The 18,469-nt window shown below is 47.2% G+C and overlaps 1 protein-coding gene across 1 annotated transcript in view; it reads left to right on the forward strand.

The window, feature by feature from the left end:
* Positions 1-18,469, forward strand: part of VPS13B (vacuolar protein sorting 13 homolog B) — a 1,674,799-nt gene that overhangs the window by 264,568 nt on the left and 1,391,762 nt on the right.

Genomic DNA, 18,469 nt, shown 5'->3' on the forward strand with positions numbered 1-18,469 from the left:
CTGTCACACTGACTGGAACAACCTGGGCTTCATGACTCCTGGTCCCTCCCCCCCCCCCCCCCCCCCCCCATAAAAGTGCCCCGGTGACCTAAGAGGGCTGTATACCTGTCCTTCCCAACATAGGCACTAGTGGACCAAATGACTGCACTGAACCTCTGACCCCACAAAGGAAAGCTCTCGCTGACTCTCCTGGTTCTTCTACCCTACTGTACCTTGACCCCTCAGAAAGAAAGCCCTGAGTGTTTAGTTTGATATAAATTGGTATTGGCGTGTATGATTTAGTTTCTGTCCTATCAAACATTGGTGTACCTTTTTGTGATTAAATTTAGTCTGTAAACTGCCTAGACCTGCTTGACTGGATAAGGCAGCATAGACGGTTTTAATATAAGCTTTGACCTAAGTGGCTCCCTCAGGCCTCTCATGCCCCACTTCCTGACCCCGCAAAACAAAGCCTTGGCTTCTCAATTCAGGCCCCTCTGAACCCCCACTCAACCATACCTCCAGAAGCTGGAAGGCAGGAATAAAGTCATCTAGCAAAAAAAAGGTACATGACACCTAGAGGTACATCAGGATGTACTGCTAGGCAGTGGCGTTCCTAGGGCGGGGCGGTGGGTGCGGTCCGCCCCGGGTGCACGCCGCTGGGGGGGGTGCCGCTCGTGCCTGTCCTCCGTTGTTCCATGCTTCTTCTCTGCCCCGGCGGGGGGGGGTGTCCTTCCCGGGGGTGTCCTTTCGCCAGGGGGGGGGGGGTCGGCGCTGCATCTGGGGGGGGCGCTGCACCCGTGGGCGGGGCACATCGGCGATCCGCCTCGGGTGCCAGCCCCCCCCTAGGAACGCCACTGCTGCTAGGGGTCAGGTCCTGACATTTTGAAAGATAGGGGTGCCAGAGGCAGGAGCTAGTGGGTGTCACTCCTGTCTCCCAGGTTTTTGTGGTGTGGAGTTTGGGAGCTGAGGGGGCCAGAGCTTTCCTTGAGGGGGTGAGGGGTCCAAGGGGGAGCTATTTGGACCACAGGGATCTAGGGTGATCTGAAGTATAGTGCTACAGATTTCCCTCTGCTCCCGCACTGCATCTTTCTGCCAGCCTGAATTGGCTTAAATATTCAGCACTACAAGAGGAGTAAAACAGTACCATTTTTTTCACTGGGAGCACAATTTTTTATTTAGAAATTTGCTTACATTTTGCATGCGCACTGTGCTACCCTTGAACACAGTGGTTTTATATTTATTTTCCTGTATTTATTCAGAGATACTCTTTGTTTGTGAGAATCCTACTGCTAGCTGCTGAGCTGTTTTCTTTGGTGCTTTTGGTTTGGACTGTTAGGTGTTTGTGCCCTTTGGGACCCTAATAGGCTTTTCTTCAAGACTTTTGAAGGTACAACTAGTTTTCTAAACAAGATCTTCTAGACTCCTGATGCAGGCCACTTTGGCCGAAACACGAGCCGTGTTGGGTCTTGACGAAGATCTCAATAAACTATTCATTGGACACCTTTGATTAAGGTCTTTTTTTTGGTCTCCTCCACTGCTGTGTGTTGGTTAATATTTCTTTCTGCACTGCAAGTACTATTAGTGTGGGAAAATAAGGAGCAAACTGCTGTGCTGAAGAGTAGCACAGCTTAGTTTGCGGCCCCTTGGTATTTGGAGAGGAAATTGAGAAATCACTTTGTGCACAGTGTAGGGCTGCATGTAAAGTGCAAAATGTTATTTCTCAGGCAGCAATTATAACAGTCAAAAGGCAATGTTAAAAGTTCTCTATTAGTAATGCTTTGAAATGACCTATGAATACACCCTGGGGAAATATGCCACTATTAACCCATGTAGCTTTGCATGTAATTAATGAGCCCATGCATAATCATGTAATTTCCTGAAATGCAAGTAGAAACTGGGTGGAAGAGACCAGTTGTGGCAACAGGGATCTTTGGGGAAATTCTCCTGGAGAGCAGAATTCACCCATAAACTGGGAGGAGGTAGCACCATGGCAGCTGTTCATGGTTGAAGAGGAGCCAGTGCAATCTTTCTTTTGCACTACATGCGGTACCCAAAGTCCCTGTTCTCCGAGGACAAGCAGGCTGCTTGTTCTCACTGATGGGTGACGTCCACGGCAGCCCCTCCAATCGGAACACATTCTAGCAAAGTCCTTTGCTAGTCCTCGCGCGCCGATGCGCACCGCGCATGCGCGGCCGTCTTCCTGCCCGAACCGGCTCGTGCCGGCCAGTCTTCTTTTGTCCGCGCTCGGTACGGTCGTGTTTCGCCGTTCGCGCCCCAAAGTTGACCTCGCGCGTCGTTTTATTGACTTTGTTTGAAAAAAAAAAAAAAGGGTGTCGGAAGGAGACCTTTATGGTTTTCTCCCTTCCCATACTTCCAGTCTTTGCCCCGGTAAGTTTTCTTTCGTCGTCGGGGTAGGCCCTATTTAGGCCTCGGTCGAAGTTTTTCTTCCCCCTATTTTTGCGGTGCCATTTTCGCCATTTCGAGTTTTGATCTCGCCGGCGCGATTTTTCCGCCCATGACATCGAAGTCTTCCAGCGGCTTCTAGAAGTGTACCCAGTGCGCCCGGGTAATCTCGCTCACTGACAGGCACGCGTCGTGTCTTCAGTGTCTGGGGGCTGGGCACCGCCCTCAGGCCTGTAGTCTGTGTTCCCTTTTACAAAAGCGGACTCAGGTAGCGAGGTTAGCCCAGTGGAACATTTTGTTCTCGGGCTCTTCGTCGGCATCGGCACCGGGAGTATCGACTGCTTCGACGTCGTCGGCGCCTGGACCTTCATCTTCGCCCCCGATTGCATCGAGTGCATCGAGGCATCGGCCCTCTGCATCGGGGCGACATCGGAAGGCTGCGTCGGCGTCGGTATCGAGACCTCCTCGGCTGCTGATGTCGTCGGACGGTGGTGCTTCGTCTGGAGTGCAGGTGAGGGCTGTCCATTCCCCTGCTGGTGGCGGTGAGCCTTCGGTTGGGTCTCCCCCCATTCCGAGGGCTCCTGCGGTACAGCCCCCCCGAGACCGACCTCCTTCGGCCTCGGCCCCGAGGAAGCGACGGCTGGATTCTACGTCCTCCTCGTCGGTGCCGGGAAGCTCCGGTGACATGCTTCGTCCCAAGAAGTCGAAGAAGCATCGTCACCGGTCCCCTTCCCATGTCGGCACCGAGAGCTCTGGGTCGCCGAGGGAGTCGGCACCCAGTAGGCATCGGCACCGAGAGGACCGCTCGCCCTCTGTTCAAGAGGTGTCGATGCGCTCCCCTTTGGACAGCCCGGAACAGCCTCCACACCCGGAACAGACTCTGACGTCGACGCCTGCCTCGGCTTCCATGCCTTTTTCTACAGCCGCTCTGAACGAGAGTCTCCGGGCCGTTCTCCCAGAGATCCTGGGAGAGCTGTTGCGCCCTACCCCTCCGGTACCGGGGGTGCTTGCGCCACCGGTACCGTCGAGCCAGGCGCCGGCTGGCCCATTGTCCGGGGTGAGGTCTCCGACATCGGTGCCGCTTGCGGTACCGAGTGCGGTAGCCTCCCAGGAAGGCTCCCCGACTACGTCGGCGGAGGGAGCTTCGCCGGTGTGGGCGAGGGAGTCTACCTCTCGACGCTCCCACCGTGGCCGTGGTTCCACGGAGTCGAGCCGGGCACGGTTGCAGACACAGGTCCGTGAACTTGTGTCTGACACCGATGGTGAGGCCTCGTGGGAAGAGGAAGAAGACATCAGATATTTCTCTGACGAGGAGTCTGAGGGTCTTCCTTCCGATCCCACTCCCTCTCCTGAAAGACAGCTTTCCCCTCTTGAGAGCCTGTCTTTCGCTTCCTTTGTCCGGGAGATGTCTACGGCCATCCCCTTCCCGGTGGTTGTGGAGGATGAGCCCAGGGCTGAAATGTTTGAGCTCCTGGACTATCCTTCTCCACCTAAGGAAGCGTCCACAGTACCCATGCATCATGTCCTCAAAAAGACATTGCTGGCGAACTGGACAAAACCATTAACTAATCCCCACATTCCCAAGAAGATCGAGTCCCAGTACCGGATCCATGGGGACCCAGAGCTGATGCGCACTCAGTTGCCTCACGACTCTGGAGTTGTGGATTTGGCCCTAAAGAAGGCCAAGAGTTCTAGAGAACATGCTTCGGCGCCCCCGGGCAAGGACTCTAGAACCTTGGACTCCTTTGGGAGGAAGGCCTACCATTCTTCTATGCTCGTGGCCAAGATTCAGTCCTACCAGCTCTACACGAGCATACACATGCGGAACAATGTGCGGCAGTTGGCGGGCTTGGTGGACACGCTCCCCCCTGAGCAAGCCAAGCCATTTCAGGAGGTGGTCAGGCAGCTGAAGGCGTGCAGGAAATTCCTGGCCAGAGGGGTGTATGACACCTTTGATGTTGCGTCCAGGGCCGCTGCTCAAGGTGTGGTGATGCACATACTCTCATGGCTGCGTGCCTCCGACCTGGAGAATAGAATCCAGCAGCGGATTGCGGACTCGCCTTGCCGTGCAGATAATATTTTTGGAGAAAAAGTCGAGCAGGTGGTAGAGCAGCTCCACCAGCGGGACACCGCATTCGACAAGTTCTCCCGCCGGCAGCCTTCAGCCTCTACCTCTACAGGTAGAAGATTTTTTGGGGGAAGGAAGACTGTTCCATACTCTTCTGGCAAGCGTAGGTACAATCCTCCTTCCCGACAGCCTGCGGCCCAGGCTAAGCCCCAGCGCGCTCGCTCTCGTCAGCAGCGTGCGCCTCAGCAAGGCCCCTCGGCTCCCCAGCAAAAGCAAGGGACGAGCTTTTGACTGGCTCCAGCAGAGCATAGCCGACATCCAAGTGTCAATGCCGGGCGACCTGCCAGTCGGAGGGAGGTTGAAAGCTTTTCACCAAAGGTGGCCTCTCATAACCTCCGATCAGTGGGTTCTCCAAATAGTCCGGCAAGGATACACCCTCAATTTGGCCTCAAAACCTCCAAATTGTCCACCGGGAGCTCAGTCTTACAGCTTCCAGCACAAGCAGGTACTTGTAGAGGAACTCTCCGCCCTTCTCAGCGCCAATGCGGTCGAGCCCGTGCCATCCGGGCAAGAAGGGCTGGGATTCTATTCCAGGTACTTCCTTGTGGAAAAGAAAACAGGGGGGATGCGTCCCATCCTAGACCTAAGGGCCCTGAACAAATATCTGGTCAAAGAAAAGTTCAGGATGCTTTCCCTGGGCACCCTTCTCCCCATGATTCAGCAAAACGATTGGCTATGCTCTCTGGACTTGAAGGACGCCTACACGCACATCCCGATACTGCCAGCTCACAGACAGTATCTGCGATTTCAGCTGGGCACACGTCACTTCCAGTACTGTGTGCTACCCTTTGGGCTCGCCTCTGCGCCCAGAGTGTTCACAAAGTGCTTGGCTGTAGTAGCAGCGGCACTTCGCAGACTGGGGGTTCACGTGTTCCCATATCTCGACGATTGGCTGGTGAAGAACACATCCGAGGCAGGAGCCCTGCAGTCCATGCAGATGACTATTCGCCTCCTGGAGCTACTGGGGTTTGTGATAAATTATCCAAAGTCCCATCTTCTCCCAGTGCAGAATCTCGAATTCATAGGAGCTCTGCTGCATTCTCGGACGGCTCGCGCCTATCTCCCAGAGACGAGAGCCAACAACTTGTTGTCCCTCGTCTCGCGGGTGCGAGCGTCCCAGCAGATCACAGCTCGGCAGATGTTGAGGTTGCTGGGCCATATGGCCTCCACAGTTCATGTGACTCCCATGGCCCGCCTTCACATGAGATCTGCTCAATGGACCCTAGCTTCCCAGTGGTTTCAGGCTGCTGGGGATCTAGAAGACGTGATCCACCTGTCCACGAGTTTTCTCAAATCCCTGTATTGGTGGACGATTTGGTCCAATTTGACTCTGGGACGTCCTTTCCAAATTCCTCAGCCACAAAAAGTGCTGACCACGGATGCGTCTCTCCTGGGATGGGGAGCTCATGTCGATGGGCTTCACACCCAAGGAAGCTGGTCCCTCCAGGAACGCGATCTGCAGATCAATCTTCTGGAGTTACGAGCGATCTGGAATGCTCTGAAGGCTTTCAGAGATCGGCTGTCCCACCAAATTATCCAAATTCAGACAGACAACCAGGTTGCCATGTATTACTTCAACAAGCAGGGGGGGCACCGGATCTCGCCCCCTGTGTCAGGAAGCCGTCAGCATGTGGCTCTGGGCTCGCCGTCACGGCATGGTGCTCCAAGTCACATATCTGGCAGGCATAAACAACAGTCTGGCCGACAGGCTGAGCAGGATTATGCAACCTCACGAGTGGTCGCTCAATTCCCGGGTAGTGCGGCAGATCTTCCAGGTGTGGGGCACCCCCTTGGTAGATCTCTTCGCATCTCGAGCCAACCACAAGGTCCCTCAGTTCTGTTCCAGGCTTCAGGCCCACGGCAGACTGGCATCGGATGCCTTCCTCCTGGACTGGGGGGAGGGTCTGCTGTATGCTTATCCTCCCATACCTCTGGTGGGGAAGACTTTGTTGAAACTCAAGCAAGACCGAGGCACCATGATTCTGATTGCTCCTTTTTGGCCGCGTCAGATCTGGTTCCCTCTTCTTCTGGAGTTGTCCTCCGAAGAACCGTGGAGATTGGAGTGTTTTCCGACCCTCATCACACAGGACGAAGGGGCACTTCTGCATCCCAGCCTCCGGTCCCTGGCTCTCACGGCCTGGATGTTGAGAGCGTAGACTTTGCCTCTTTGGGTCTGTCAGAGGGTGTCTCCCGCATCTTGCTTGCTTCCAGGAAAGATTCCACTAAGAGGAGTTACTTCTTTCTGTGGAGGAGGTTTGCCGTCTGGTGTGACAGCAAGGCCCTAGATCCTCACTCTTGTCCTACACAGACCCTGCTTGAATACCTTCTGCACTTGTCTGAGTCTGGTCTCAAGACCAACTCTGTAAGGGTTCACCTTAGTGCAATCAGTGCATACCATTACCGTGTGGAAGGTAAGCCGATCTCAGGACAGCCTTTAGTTGTTCGCTTCATGAGAGGTTTGCTTTTGTCAAAGCCCCCTGTCAAGCCTCCTACAGTGTCATGGGATCTCAATGTCGTTCTCACCCAGCTGATGAAACCTCCTTTTGAGCCACTGAACTCCTGCCATCTGAAGTACTTGACCTGGAAGGTCATTTTCTTGGTGGCAGTTACTTCAGCTCGTAGAGTCAGTGAGCTTCAGGCCCTGGTAGCCCAGGCCCCTTACACCAAATTTCATCATAACAGAGTAGTCCTCCGCACTCACCCTAAGTTCTTGCCAAAGGTTGTGTCGGAGTTCCATCTGAACCAGTCAATTGTCTTGCCAACATTCTTTCCCCGTCCTCATTCCTGCCCTGCTGAACGTCAGCTGCACACATTGGACTGCAAGAGAGCATTGGCCTTCTATCTGGAGCGGACACAGCCCAACAGACAGTCCGCCCAATTGTTTGTTTCTTTTGATCCCAACAGGAGGGGAGTGGCTGTAGGAAAACGCACCATATCCAATTGGCTAGCAGATTGCATTTCCTTCACTTATGCCCAGGCTGGGCTGGCTCTTGAGGGTCATGTCACGGCTCATAATGTTAGAGCCATGGCAGCGTCGGTAGCCCACTTGAAGTCAGCCACTATTGAAGAGATTTGCAAAGCTGCGACGTGGTCATCTGTCCACACATTCACATCTCATTACTGCCTGCAGCAGGATACCCGACGCGACAGTCGGTTCGGGCAGTCAGTGCTTCAGAATCTGTTCGGGGTTTAGAATTTAACTCCACCCCCCTAGGCCCATGTTTGTTCTGTTCCAGGCTGCACTCTCAGTTAGTTGGTAAATTTTTTTAGGTCAATCTCAATTATGTCCTCGCCGTTGCGAGGCCCAATTGACCATGGTTGTTGTTTTGAGTGAGCCTGGGGGCTAGGGATACCCCATCAGTGAGAACAAGCAGCCTGCTTGTCCTCGGAGAAAGCGAATGCTACATACCTGTAGAAGGTATTCTCCGAGGACAGCAGGCTGATTGTTCTCACAAACCCGCCCGCCTCCCCTTTGGAGTTGTGTCTTCCCTTCTCTTTGTCTTGCTACATATGAGACTGGCCGGCACGAGCCGGTTCGGGCGGGAAGACGGCCGCGCATGCGCGGTGCGCATCGGCGCGCGAGGACTAGCAAAGGACTTTGCTAGAAAGTGTTCCGATTGGAGGGGCTGCCGTGGACGTCACCCATCAGTGAGAGCAATCAGCCTGCTCTCCTCGGAGAATACCTTCTACAGGTATGTAGCATTCGCTTTCTGTTCACATCAGAATTTCAGAATGGTACTGGATTTCAGGCACTACATGTCACAGTCACCCTATCATGGTGTGGGTTAGGAATGGGTGGGAACTGTGCTAAGAGGAAGGTTACTTGCAGCATCAGGTGGTGAGGAGAAGGATTGCCAGAAGAACTCCTGGAGAGATTGTTTATTCATGTACTTGATATACCACTTTCTCTGGAGTAAGGTCAAAGAGATTTATGGGGGAGAAATTCTGCAGGAGAGATTAACATGAGCAGGCAAGTTGGGGAACGGACTTGTTGGGGGAGACGGGTTAAGGGAACATGTTAGAGGGAATGGCTGAGAGAGAATGTGAAATGATGAGCTGGGAAAGAGGAGTGAGGATGAAAGCGAAAGAATCATACAAAGAACAGCGAGACGGCAGAGAGAGGGCTTGCTGTAAAGAAATAAAACAAACAAACCCAGACATAAGTTTCTGTAGAATCCCCTTTATGTAGCACTCAAAATTGCGTGTGCAAATTTGGGCACACACCCAAATTATACATGTAATTTAATTGCTTAATGAGCCATTTAGCACTGATAATTGGATGCTAACAATCATTGGCACTAATTGACAATAATTGGAATTTATACGCAAATCTTTATAGCTGCTATTCTGTAAAGATATACGTGTAAATTATTCCGCTCGGATCTGAAAAGGGAATGTGTGTGGGAGAGGCATGGGTAGGACAGGGGGAGCTTCTAGGATTTGCACACAGTGTTATAGAATTCAGGAGATTCGTGCCTAATTAGGCACTGGGATTTACATCAGGGTTCAATTGGTGTAACTCCTCGTGCCCAAAATTGGGTGTGGATCCTGGTGCTATGTGCAATTCTATAAATGGCATCCAACTTGGAGCGCCATTTATGGAAAAGTGCTTAGCGTGCATTTTTTTTTGGTGTCCAAATTTGGGCACCATTTACAGAATTACATAGTAGTAGATGACGGCAGAAAAAGACCTGCGCGGTCCATCCAGTCTGCCCAACAAGACAACTCATGTGTGCTACTTTTGTGTATATAAGTCTGCCCAGCACTAGCCCCGCCTCCCAACCACCGGCTCTGGCATAGACCGTATAAGTCTGCCCAGCACTATCCACGCCTCCCACCACCAGCTCTGGCACAGACCGTATAAGTCTGCCCAGCGCTATCCCTGCCTCCCAACCTCCAGTCCCGCCTCCCACCACTGGCTCTAGCACAGACCGTATAAATCTGCCCCGCACTATCCCCGCCTCCCAACCTCCAGCCCCGCCTCCCACTACCGGCTCTGCTATCCAATCTCGGTGAAGCTCCTGAGGATCCTTTCCTTCTGAACAGGATTCCTTTATGTTTATCCCACGTTTATCCAAAATATTTATTTTGTGCTACTTAAAATTATCTTGCTACAACATTTTCACCTAATTGTAAGAGAAGATTTTAGTTATGGGTCATGCATTTGATATATTGTCTCTGTATGGTACAACCAAATACATTTTCTGTCCCTAGTGGGCTCACAATCCAGGGGCGTAGCTACGTGGGGCCACGGGGGCATGGGCCCCTGTGGATTTGGCCCTGGCCCCCCCCCATCGCCAACCCTCCCCTGCCACCGCTGCCGTCGGGTACCTTTGCTGACGAGGGTCCCCAACCTCCGCCAGCCGAAGTCCTCTTCGGCGAGGCCGCGTTGCTGTTCTACAAGGGCAGGCTCCTGTTTCTGTGAGTCTGACGTCCTCACAGAAACAGAAGCCAGCCCTTGCAGATCAGCAATGCAGCCGTGCAGGCTTCTGTTTCTGGGGGGGGGGGGGGGGGGGGGCAAAATGTGCCCCCTCACCTCAGGCTCTGGACCACCCTCCCGCCGGTCTGGCTATACACCCCTGTCACAATCTGTTTACTAAGCTGCGCACAGCTATGCATCACATGTGGAGGGGCATAATCGAACGCGAACGCCCATCTCCATGGGCGTCTATGTGAAGAGGCGGGACAGACCGTATTATCGAAAAAGATGGGCGTCCATCTTTCGTTTCGAAAATACGGTTTGCAGGGACCAAATGCCATGGATTTGGTCCCTTCTGAGATGGGCGTTTTTTTTTTTTTTTTTGCCATAATGGAAACTAAAAACGCCCAGCTCAGAAACGGACCAATCCAAGCCATTTGGTCATGGGAGGGACAAATGTACAACACTACCATAGCTCTTAGGGGTGAAGGGGGCAACTACATGTGGGTACAGTGGGTTTTAGAGGCCTCCCAGTTGGAATGTACATACATATCTTACAAAAAATACATGTATATATACAAAGAGCACATTGACACCACCTTTAAAGCAGGTGTGAATTTGTGTGCTACTTAGTCATTGTACAAGCCTATTTATGAAGGCAGATAGGCACATTTTTGGACAGTTTGCATAGGTGCCTTGTTGTTATGCCTCACCCCCCCCCCCCCCCCCCCCACACACACACAAAAAATCTTATATGTGTGTGTGTTATAAATTTGGCTTACTTTTAAACAGGTAACTTTCTTTCATAGCTGGAGCCATATTGCTATCTAATAACTACTCTCTATTCTTGTTTCTGACCTTCACATTGCAGCATATGTCTCCAGCTTAGATGAGAGGCTTCCTTTTCTAGTTTTTGCCAGACAAAGTCATAAGTTTTGGATAGAGCCTTAAGTGCTGTTTTGCATTTAAAGTAAAAAAAATTATCTAGGGAGATTTATTAGTGGCTGAAACATCTTTTTAATTTCTTAGCTTACCTGAAACAATTCCGCTTCTAAGTACATCCGTATGATATTAAGACTATAAACACAATCACACATGGCTTTAGTTTTCCCTGGAATACTGGATCCTGCTACCACATTTTCTTGTCCCGCATAGTTCATTATTTTGTTGACAGTCCGGCCCCATTAATCTGGTATTTTGGAGAAAATTGCTTGCAGCCTTCACATTTCTTTGCTAACTGTGATCACATAGGCAATCAAATCCCTCTTGTAAATGATGTCTTAAACCTAAAATAAAATCTACTTTCCAGAAAGTAACTGTAAAACTATTTTATGGAAGATTTCATGTTGGATACCTTAGTAGCTGAATAATAAATTTTACCTCATAAAAATGAAATTCAATAATACAGTAGCTTTCTCAATGCAGTAGCATCTGGTGGATTCTCCTGAGAGCCAATATTTTCCAACTCATTAGGATCATGTCGTTCTGTATGTCGTCAACATTGACATAGCCAAGCTACCTTTACTTACATAACCGACAAACTATTAAATAGGTCTCTTGTGGAGTTAAGTCAAATATTCCTCTTATTTTGCTTTTGCCTTGGAAGAGGATAAAAAAATCTACATGCTGTAACATTTAACCATCTGGACTAACCACATCAGGGTAAAACTGAGGAAAGTAACAGGATTTTGTATTTCTCCCAGGCGTGCATATAAAAAAGATTTGGAGTTACGGCATAGTACTTCACTTTGTTTCAGTTTTTTTCCTAAGTGGTTAATTTGCTGCTCAAACACCTCTCTTTCAAAATGACCTTAAAGTTGAACTAACAAATGAAAAGCCACATAGAATACTGTGACATAGTTGATTTTGAGCTGTAGCTGTTTGCCCACATGCCAAACTACTCTGAAATTGTTTATTCCAGGGAATGTAGCCATGGTTAGCACATTTTGCGGCAGTCTTTTTGTATGTAAAGCTCTTAGTTTGATTGAAATTTCTTTGAATAATTATATGGGAGTGGTAGAGTACATCTGTATGAAACTTTGCACACAATACACATTTTGCTGTTTCTCATGGGTGATTGTACCCATATGTGCTTTGATTGTTACTGCTGGCTGCAGCATATGTTAGTAATACAACTTTCCACTGACATCTATATGTGCATAGATGTCGTTTGATAGAAGGATCATGATTGTAAAGGAACAGAAGATGTTAGTAGTTATAAGTAAAATTAAAAAAAAAAAAAACTGAACCCACTGTTCCACACGTGAATTTCACAAATTTAGAATGGATAAAAAAATATGTGTCTTTCGTAACAGACTGGCTAAAGTACTACAGAGGGTTTTAAACTTAATTGGCTGGAGATGGGTGAGAGAAGCCCCAAAGTCATTAATAACCCTTAGAACGGCAAGACATCAAATACCTTTATAGAGCAGGGAAAAAAAGAGTAAAATCTGGAGAGCCATGTATATCAATGCCCATAGTATAGGTAACAGATTTCTAGATCTGGAGGTTACAATGATAGAAGCCAATTTGGATTTAGTGGCGGTCACAGAGACATGGCTCACGGAGAACCATGACTGGGACATAGTTATACCTGGCTATAATCTATTCAGGAAGTACAGGGTAGGGAAAAAGGGCGGAGGAGTGGCATTATATGTTAAGAATAATATTAAAGTGACAGAATTGCAGGATATACAGGGTAGAGAAGAAGCACTGTGGGTTAAACTGGTAAGAGGGAAAGGAAAATGTATTTACATTGGTGTAATATACAGGCCACCCTCACAGTCAGAAGAAATGGACAGAGACTTAATTGAAGACATTCACAAGATAGCTAAGAAAGGTGACTTTAATATGCTGGACGTCAATTGGGGCATCTCTGCTGCGGTGATGTCTAGAAACAAAGGTAACTTAGATTCTCTATAGGAAGAATTGTTCCAGCAGTGGGTAACTGACGCAGGATGGAGCGATTCTAGACCTGGTGCTTACAAATTGGGAGCATGTTTCCAGTGTTACGGTTGGAGATCATTTGGCATCTAGTGACCACAGGATGGTGTGGTTTAATATTATGACACAGGAGGAGAAGGCTTATTCAAGATTGAAGGTCCTAGATTTCAAAACAACTAACTTTGCTGAAATGGGGGAACTTCTCAAGGAAGAGTTAGTTGGTTGGGAACAGCTGAAGGAAGTAGAACATCAGTGGTCAAAACTGAAAGGATCTATTTCAAAGGCGACAATCCTTTTTGTTATAAAATTACATACCAGTAAGAGGAAAATAAGGCAACTCTGATTCTCAAACATAGTAGCTGAAAAGGTAAGGAAAAAGGTTGGCCTTCATATGTTACAAGAATTCATGAAAGGCTGGTTAAGAGATTTTGTGCTGCCTACACTAATATTTTATAAAGACACATAGATGTGTGTATATAGTGCCTAATATGCACCTAGTTCCCCTCTTAAGCTATGTGCCCCTTATAAAATTACCCTCTATATGCATAAATTAGTGAATTTTATAATCTATGCCTGTACCTAAGAACTGTTTTATACCCTGCCCAAACTCCATCCTTATACACACTAACTGGCAAAGTATACATCATCATGTCAACATGTGCATTTTTTTTTACTGGTTGGAATTTTGTAATGGGCCATTTAAAATGAATTTATAAAATTACCCCCTCCCCCGTGAAAGTAATTTTATAACAGATCACACCTATATTGGGAAAGCAAATAGTTGCTTGTTTTGGGTCTACTTTATAAATTCACATAGGTGTCTTATGAATTGTTCAAAAAGATAAGAGATGTGAAATATAGAAATGGTGCATACAAAACAAAAATTGCCCCACAAAAGCAGCTAAAATCACAATTAAAATGAGTTGTGGACATTTATGATTGCTTAGGAGCAGGTGCACTGTAAATGTTTGTGCATATTTTATAAAGTACGCTGTTCAAAAAGACAGTCAAGCTCCTGGAAACATTTATTATGTTAAATGTAAAGACCTCAGATGTGCTGCTCAATCAGAGAAATTTATATCATCAAGACTTCTGCACCATCGTCATCAGTCTTTTTAATATTTCACTGTCACGGTGGTGACTGTTTCCTTGTCTCTGCTCACCTTCGCCCTCTGGTGGCCTGAACCGGTGGCTGCTATGAACTGTCACATGTTCCAGACTTCAGCCAAGTCCGGTCCGGATCTTCCAGGCTGCCAGACTTGCTTTTCTTGTTTGTGCCTGAACAGCACCCGTAGCTGCCTTGTGATTCCTGCAGTGAACTTCAGCTGCTGATGGGCTTTATTAGCCACCTGGAAACTTCTATGTTTGCCTTTGCATCGTCTAAGGTCCCTGGTATGTGGGTATGCTCTGTGCACTTCTGCCTACTCCAGTTCTAGTCTGAGTTTCTTGCCTGGTTCTAGTTTGTTTGTGTGTAGTTAGCTTTGGTTTTATTGCTTAGTTCCTAGTCTTGTTTCTGGTCTGCATTTCCTTGTCTTGTGTCTGTGTTCCTTTTTAGTGGCTGCCTGGCAGCTTTTAGTCCTGACTCTGTTGTGTGTTTCCTGTTGGTATCCAGTTCCTGCCCTGTCCTGTAAGTCCTGCCGGCTGCCTGCACCCAGGGGCTCAACTCCTGGGGAAGGGCGGTCAAGTGTAGGTGAAGTCTAGTTGTTTCTGTCAGAGTTCTGCCTTGTCTCTGGTTTGGGGGTGGTTTTGCCTGCCACTGCCGCTCCTTGGCAGTAGCCCAAGGGCTCACGAACCTAGTTTCTGCCTTGAAAACCTAACACTCACTTTGTAGTTATGTTTAATTCTTATTAAATAAAATGACACTTATCTTAGTTGTCGGCTCAGGGGTATGTTGTCCGACATGACCCATGTTTCACAACCGCTTTTTCAAGGATGAACCCCCTATAAAATCATAGAAACATGTTTAATCATCTCTCTAAACTTCTAACTATGTGAAAGTCCCCCTCAATTTTCTGAAGCTTTCATACCTCACATTTAGCCAGACTCCTTCTGCCGATTCTTAGTCCTCCGCAAAGATGTCGCTGGCATCCCACAAATATTTAACTAAATCAGCTGATCTTTCCCACCAATCACAGAACCCAATTACAATAGAGATGCCCACTCTATCTCAGCGTTTAGCCTCCCAGTAGTTACTGATTGCAACAAGTATATTCAATGCTGTTTTTTATAGTTCAATATATTTTCATAATATATCTATGATTCCTGGAGGGCTACGAATTATGAAGGAGCCTAAAACATGTATGGACAAGTAGGTGGGAATTTGAATCGATGTAGCCTGGATCTTATGTTGTTACTGGTTGAAACCACCGAAACAGTAGAGAAAGATCTCGAATTTAAAACAGAACAATGGAGGATGAACTCTGTAAGATACAGCTGCCATAAGACTTTGATAAGCATTTGACAGATATGAAACAGCAAATGTCAAAGTTCAAACAATCAGTTTGGCAAGTAAAAAAGATTTAGACAGGATGAGAGGGACTATCAGAATGATATGTCTGGTCCCGACAAGAACAACCAGTGGTTCAACAGAAGAGAGTGGCATTTGAGAAATCCTCTGGCGATTCTGATACTACCAGTGATGAGACCGGTGAGCACTCTGGTAGCTCTTTATCGAGAGAAAAAGTCCCAGTAGAAGGAGGAACAGGACGAGGATGGCTGAAAGGGAGCACCAGAGTATGAGATCCATCGACTATCAAAACGCCCATGAAAACGACAGTGATTCACCGACGTCAACAGTAATCAACATGTCAATGGAACAACTGACATCTGTGGAATTATAAGTGCTGTCATTGGGGCTCGGATTCGTTCCTAAAACCAAATATGATCCATTCCAACTTCGTATGGCATTTTTTTGCTTCATTTGGAAACTACAACTTTATATATATTTGCAAGATAACCTCCCCAGCATGAAATCACCTTCTAAATGGTACGTGCCGGGAGCTATGCAGGGCCCTGTGTAGACCAGTTTAGTGGGGCCCCCCGTCCCACCTAGCCCCGCCCCTTGTTCACAAGATGTGTTTTATACATTTTTTTTTATTTCAAATAAAGACAAGCAAAACTTGTATAGAAATCTATTAGACCCGCATCTTCAATTCATGTTGAAGTTCAGTTATTTTAAAATTGAGTTCCTAGATGTTTGGATCCAGAAAAGTGGCAACAAGTTGTGCACTATATTGTACCGCAAGCTGGTTGAACAGAATAGTTTGTTACATTTTTCAAGTTGTCACTCTTACAAATTGAAGAAAAGTCTACCTATCGGGTAATTCCTGCGAGCACGTCGGATATGTACAGCTGACTGAGAGATTCAAAGCAATAGGCTATCTCAAAAAAGCAATTTCTGAGGCATATTTAAGAGCATGCTTCTCCCAAAGGGAGTTGCTTCTGATGGAAAAACATCCTGAAGTGGATGTAGAGAAATTGACATGTGTATCACCTTTTTTGATCAAACAGGCCTTGTGTACACATTGGCATGTTTTACAACTATATCCAAGCTTTAAAGATTTTCCTGTTATAGCTTACCATAGGGAGTGGATGATTGGGGATCTATTATACCCCTAGGAAACAAGATCAGGACACTGACTTGACATGTGGGCAGTGCCAATGGTGTGCTTTGGCGCTGGTAGGTCCTACATGGACAGATAGCCAAACAGGTCATATTACATATGCCAAGTACACCACAAATTGTAATAGTTTTCACATCGTGTATTTGATACAGTGTTCCTGTAGGTTAATATATATAGGGCGTAGTAGTAGACCAGTAAAGCCTCAATTGAACGAGCATAAATCTAGAGGTCCCCATCGTTGCCCATTGGCTTAAGAAAGGGCACGCAATACAAGACAAGCAGTGGCACATATTAGATCAGGTACAAGAAGGGTGGAAGGGAGGTCATTATGAAAATATATTGAACTGTAAGGAACAGCATCGGATGTACTTGTTGCAGTCAGTAACTCCTAGGGGGTTGAACGCTGAAATAGACATGCAGTCAAAGACTGAGAAAATGTGGTAGAAAGATACAGAAACAATTCCAGTTTTTTCTGGGTGCCACTGGCCTGGTTGAAAAAAACTTCCAAGCACACCATGATATGCTTCCTATACTTATTATTCCCTGTGAACTCCAGAAGGAAATTTTTTGGCACAGCCAAGTATTACAAGTAAGCATTAGCAGTAAATCTGTAAGGCTGAGATTAGACTTCACATATCTTGGCTTTAGAGTGAAATTCATTAATGCAATGCATTTGGAAACACTGTCGTCCTGAGAGAGTAAGAACTAAAAGAAACATTATAATCGTGGTAAAATTGGTGGCTCCGAGACACAATTTAATTTGGTAATTGACATTTGAGATACATGTGGAATACTTAGTTGGAACAGGTAAAGGAAAATCAGCATATCTTATCTAGGTTAGCAATGTTATATAAATGTTAACTGAAGGAATTGAGTAATTGAAATAAAGTAACAGTAATTGGTGGCAGATAAAACTCAATGTGGCCCATCCAGTCTGTACAGTAAGGTACTTAAGGTGTAACTGCCTCATTTGTGCATGTTAACTCCCCCTGCTGGACCGCTTAAGTCTTTTTACATCTTTAGCAAGATACGGACTCCAAAACTGAATACAGTACTCCAAGTGGGGCCTCACCAACGATTTATACAGGGGCATCAACACCTCCTTTCTTCTGCTGGATACACTTCTCTCTATACAGCCTAACATTCTTCTGGCTACGGCCACCGCCTTGTCACTCTGTTTCATCGCCTTCAGATCCTCAGATACTATTATTCCAAGGTCCCTCTCCCTGTCTATATATATCAACTTCTCATCTCCTAGCGCATACGGCTCTCTTGGATTTCTACTCCCTAAGTGCATCAGTCTGCACTTTCTTGCAATTAATATTAATTGCCAAATATTAGTACCTTCTAACTTTTGCATAGTTTTTCATGGCTTCCACTCCCTCCGGAATGTCCATTCTGTTATAAATCTTGGTATTATCCGTAAAATAGTAAACTTTATCATCTAATCCTTTGGCAATGTTGCTCACAAATATATCAAACAGAATCGGCCCCAGCACCGATTCCTTAAGCACTCCTCTGCTCACCTTTCCTTCCTCCGATGGATGAACTAGGATGCTACCTAGTGCATCCCAATTTTGTTTGTGGCAGCTCCACTTGGAATCTTGCGGATTTTGTACTTTGACCTGTGTAATTGCTAGAGATTTTCCTGGTAACTTTGAGGGACCATGTAAGAGATAAGTAAAGTGTACTACTGTACTGAGAGGCAATAAAGTACATTGTGGGCCTGCAGGAGCAGGCCACACTTGAACATTATTACATTTATGGACTAGTTTTATGTTGCCTTTTTCCTCCTAACTGTGAATGGAACAGGACTCCTGAGCTAACAACTTTAATACATGCTCTTTTCCTTTACCAGGCCTTCTATCATTCCCCTTACTACATGCAGCTTGGTAGGACAGTCGCAAATTTTCATATCTCTTATGTTTAACATGAGAAACAGACAGAAAGTGCAAAATTGATTAACTATAA

Source organism: Microcaecilia unicolor, chromosome 1, assembly GCF_901765095.1.
Source record: "Microcaecilia unicolor chromosome 1, aMicUni1.1, whole genome shotgun sequence".
In the NCBI taxonomy this organism is placed as follows: Eukaryota; Metazoa; Chordata; class Amphibia; order Gymnophiona; family Siphonopidae; genus Microcaecilia; species Microcaecilia unicolor.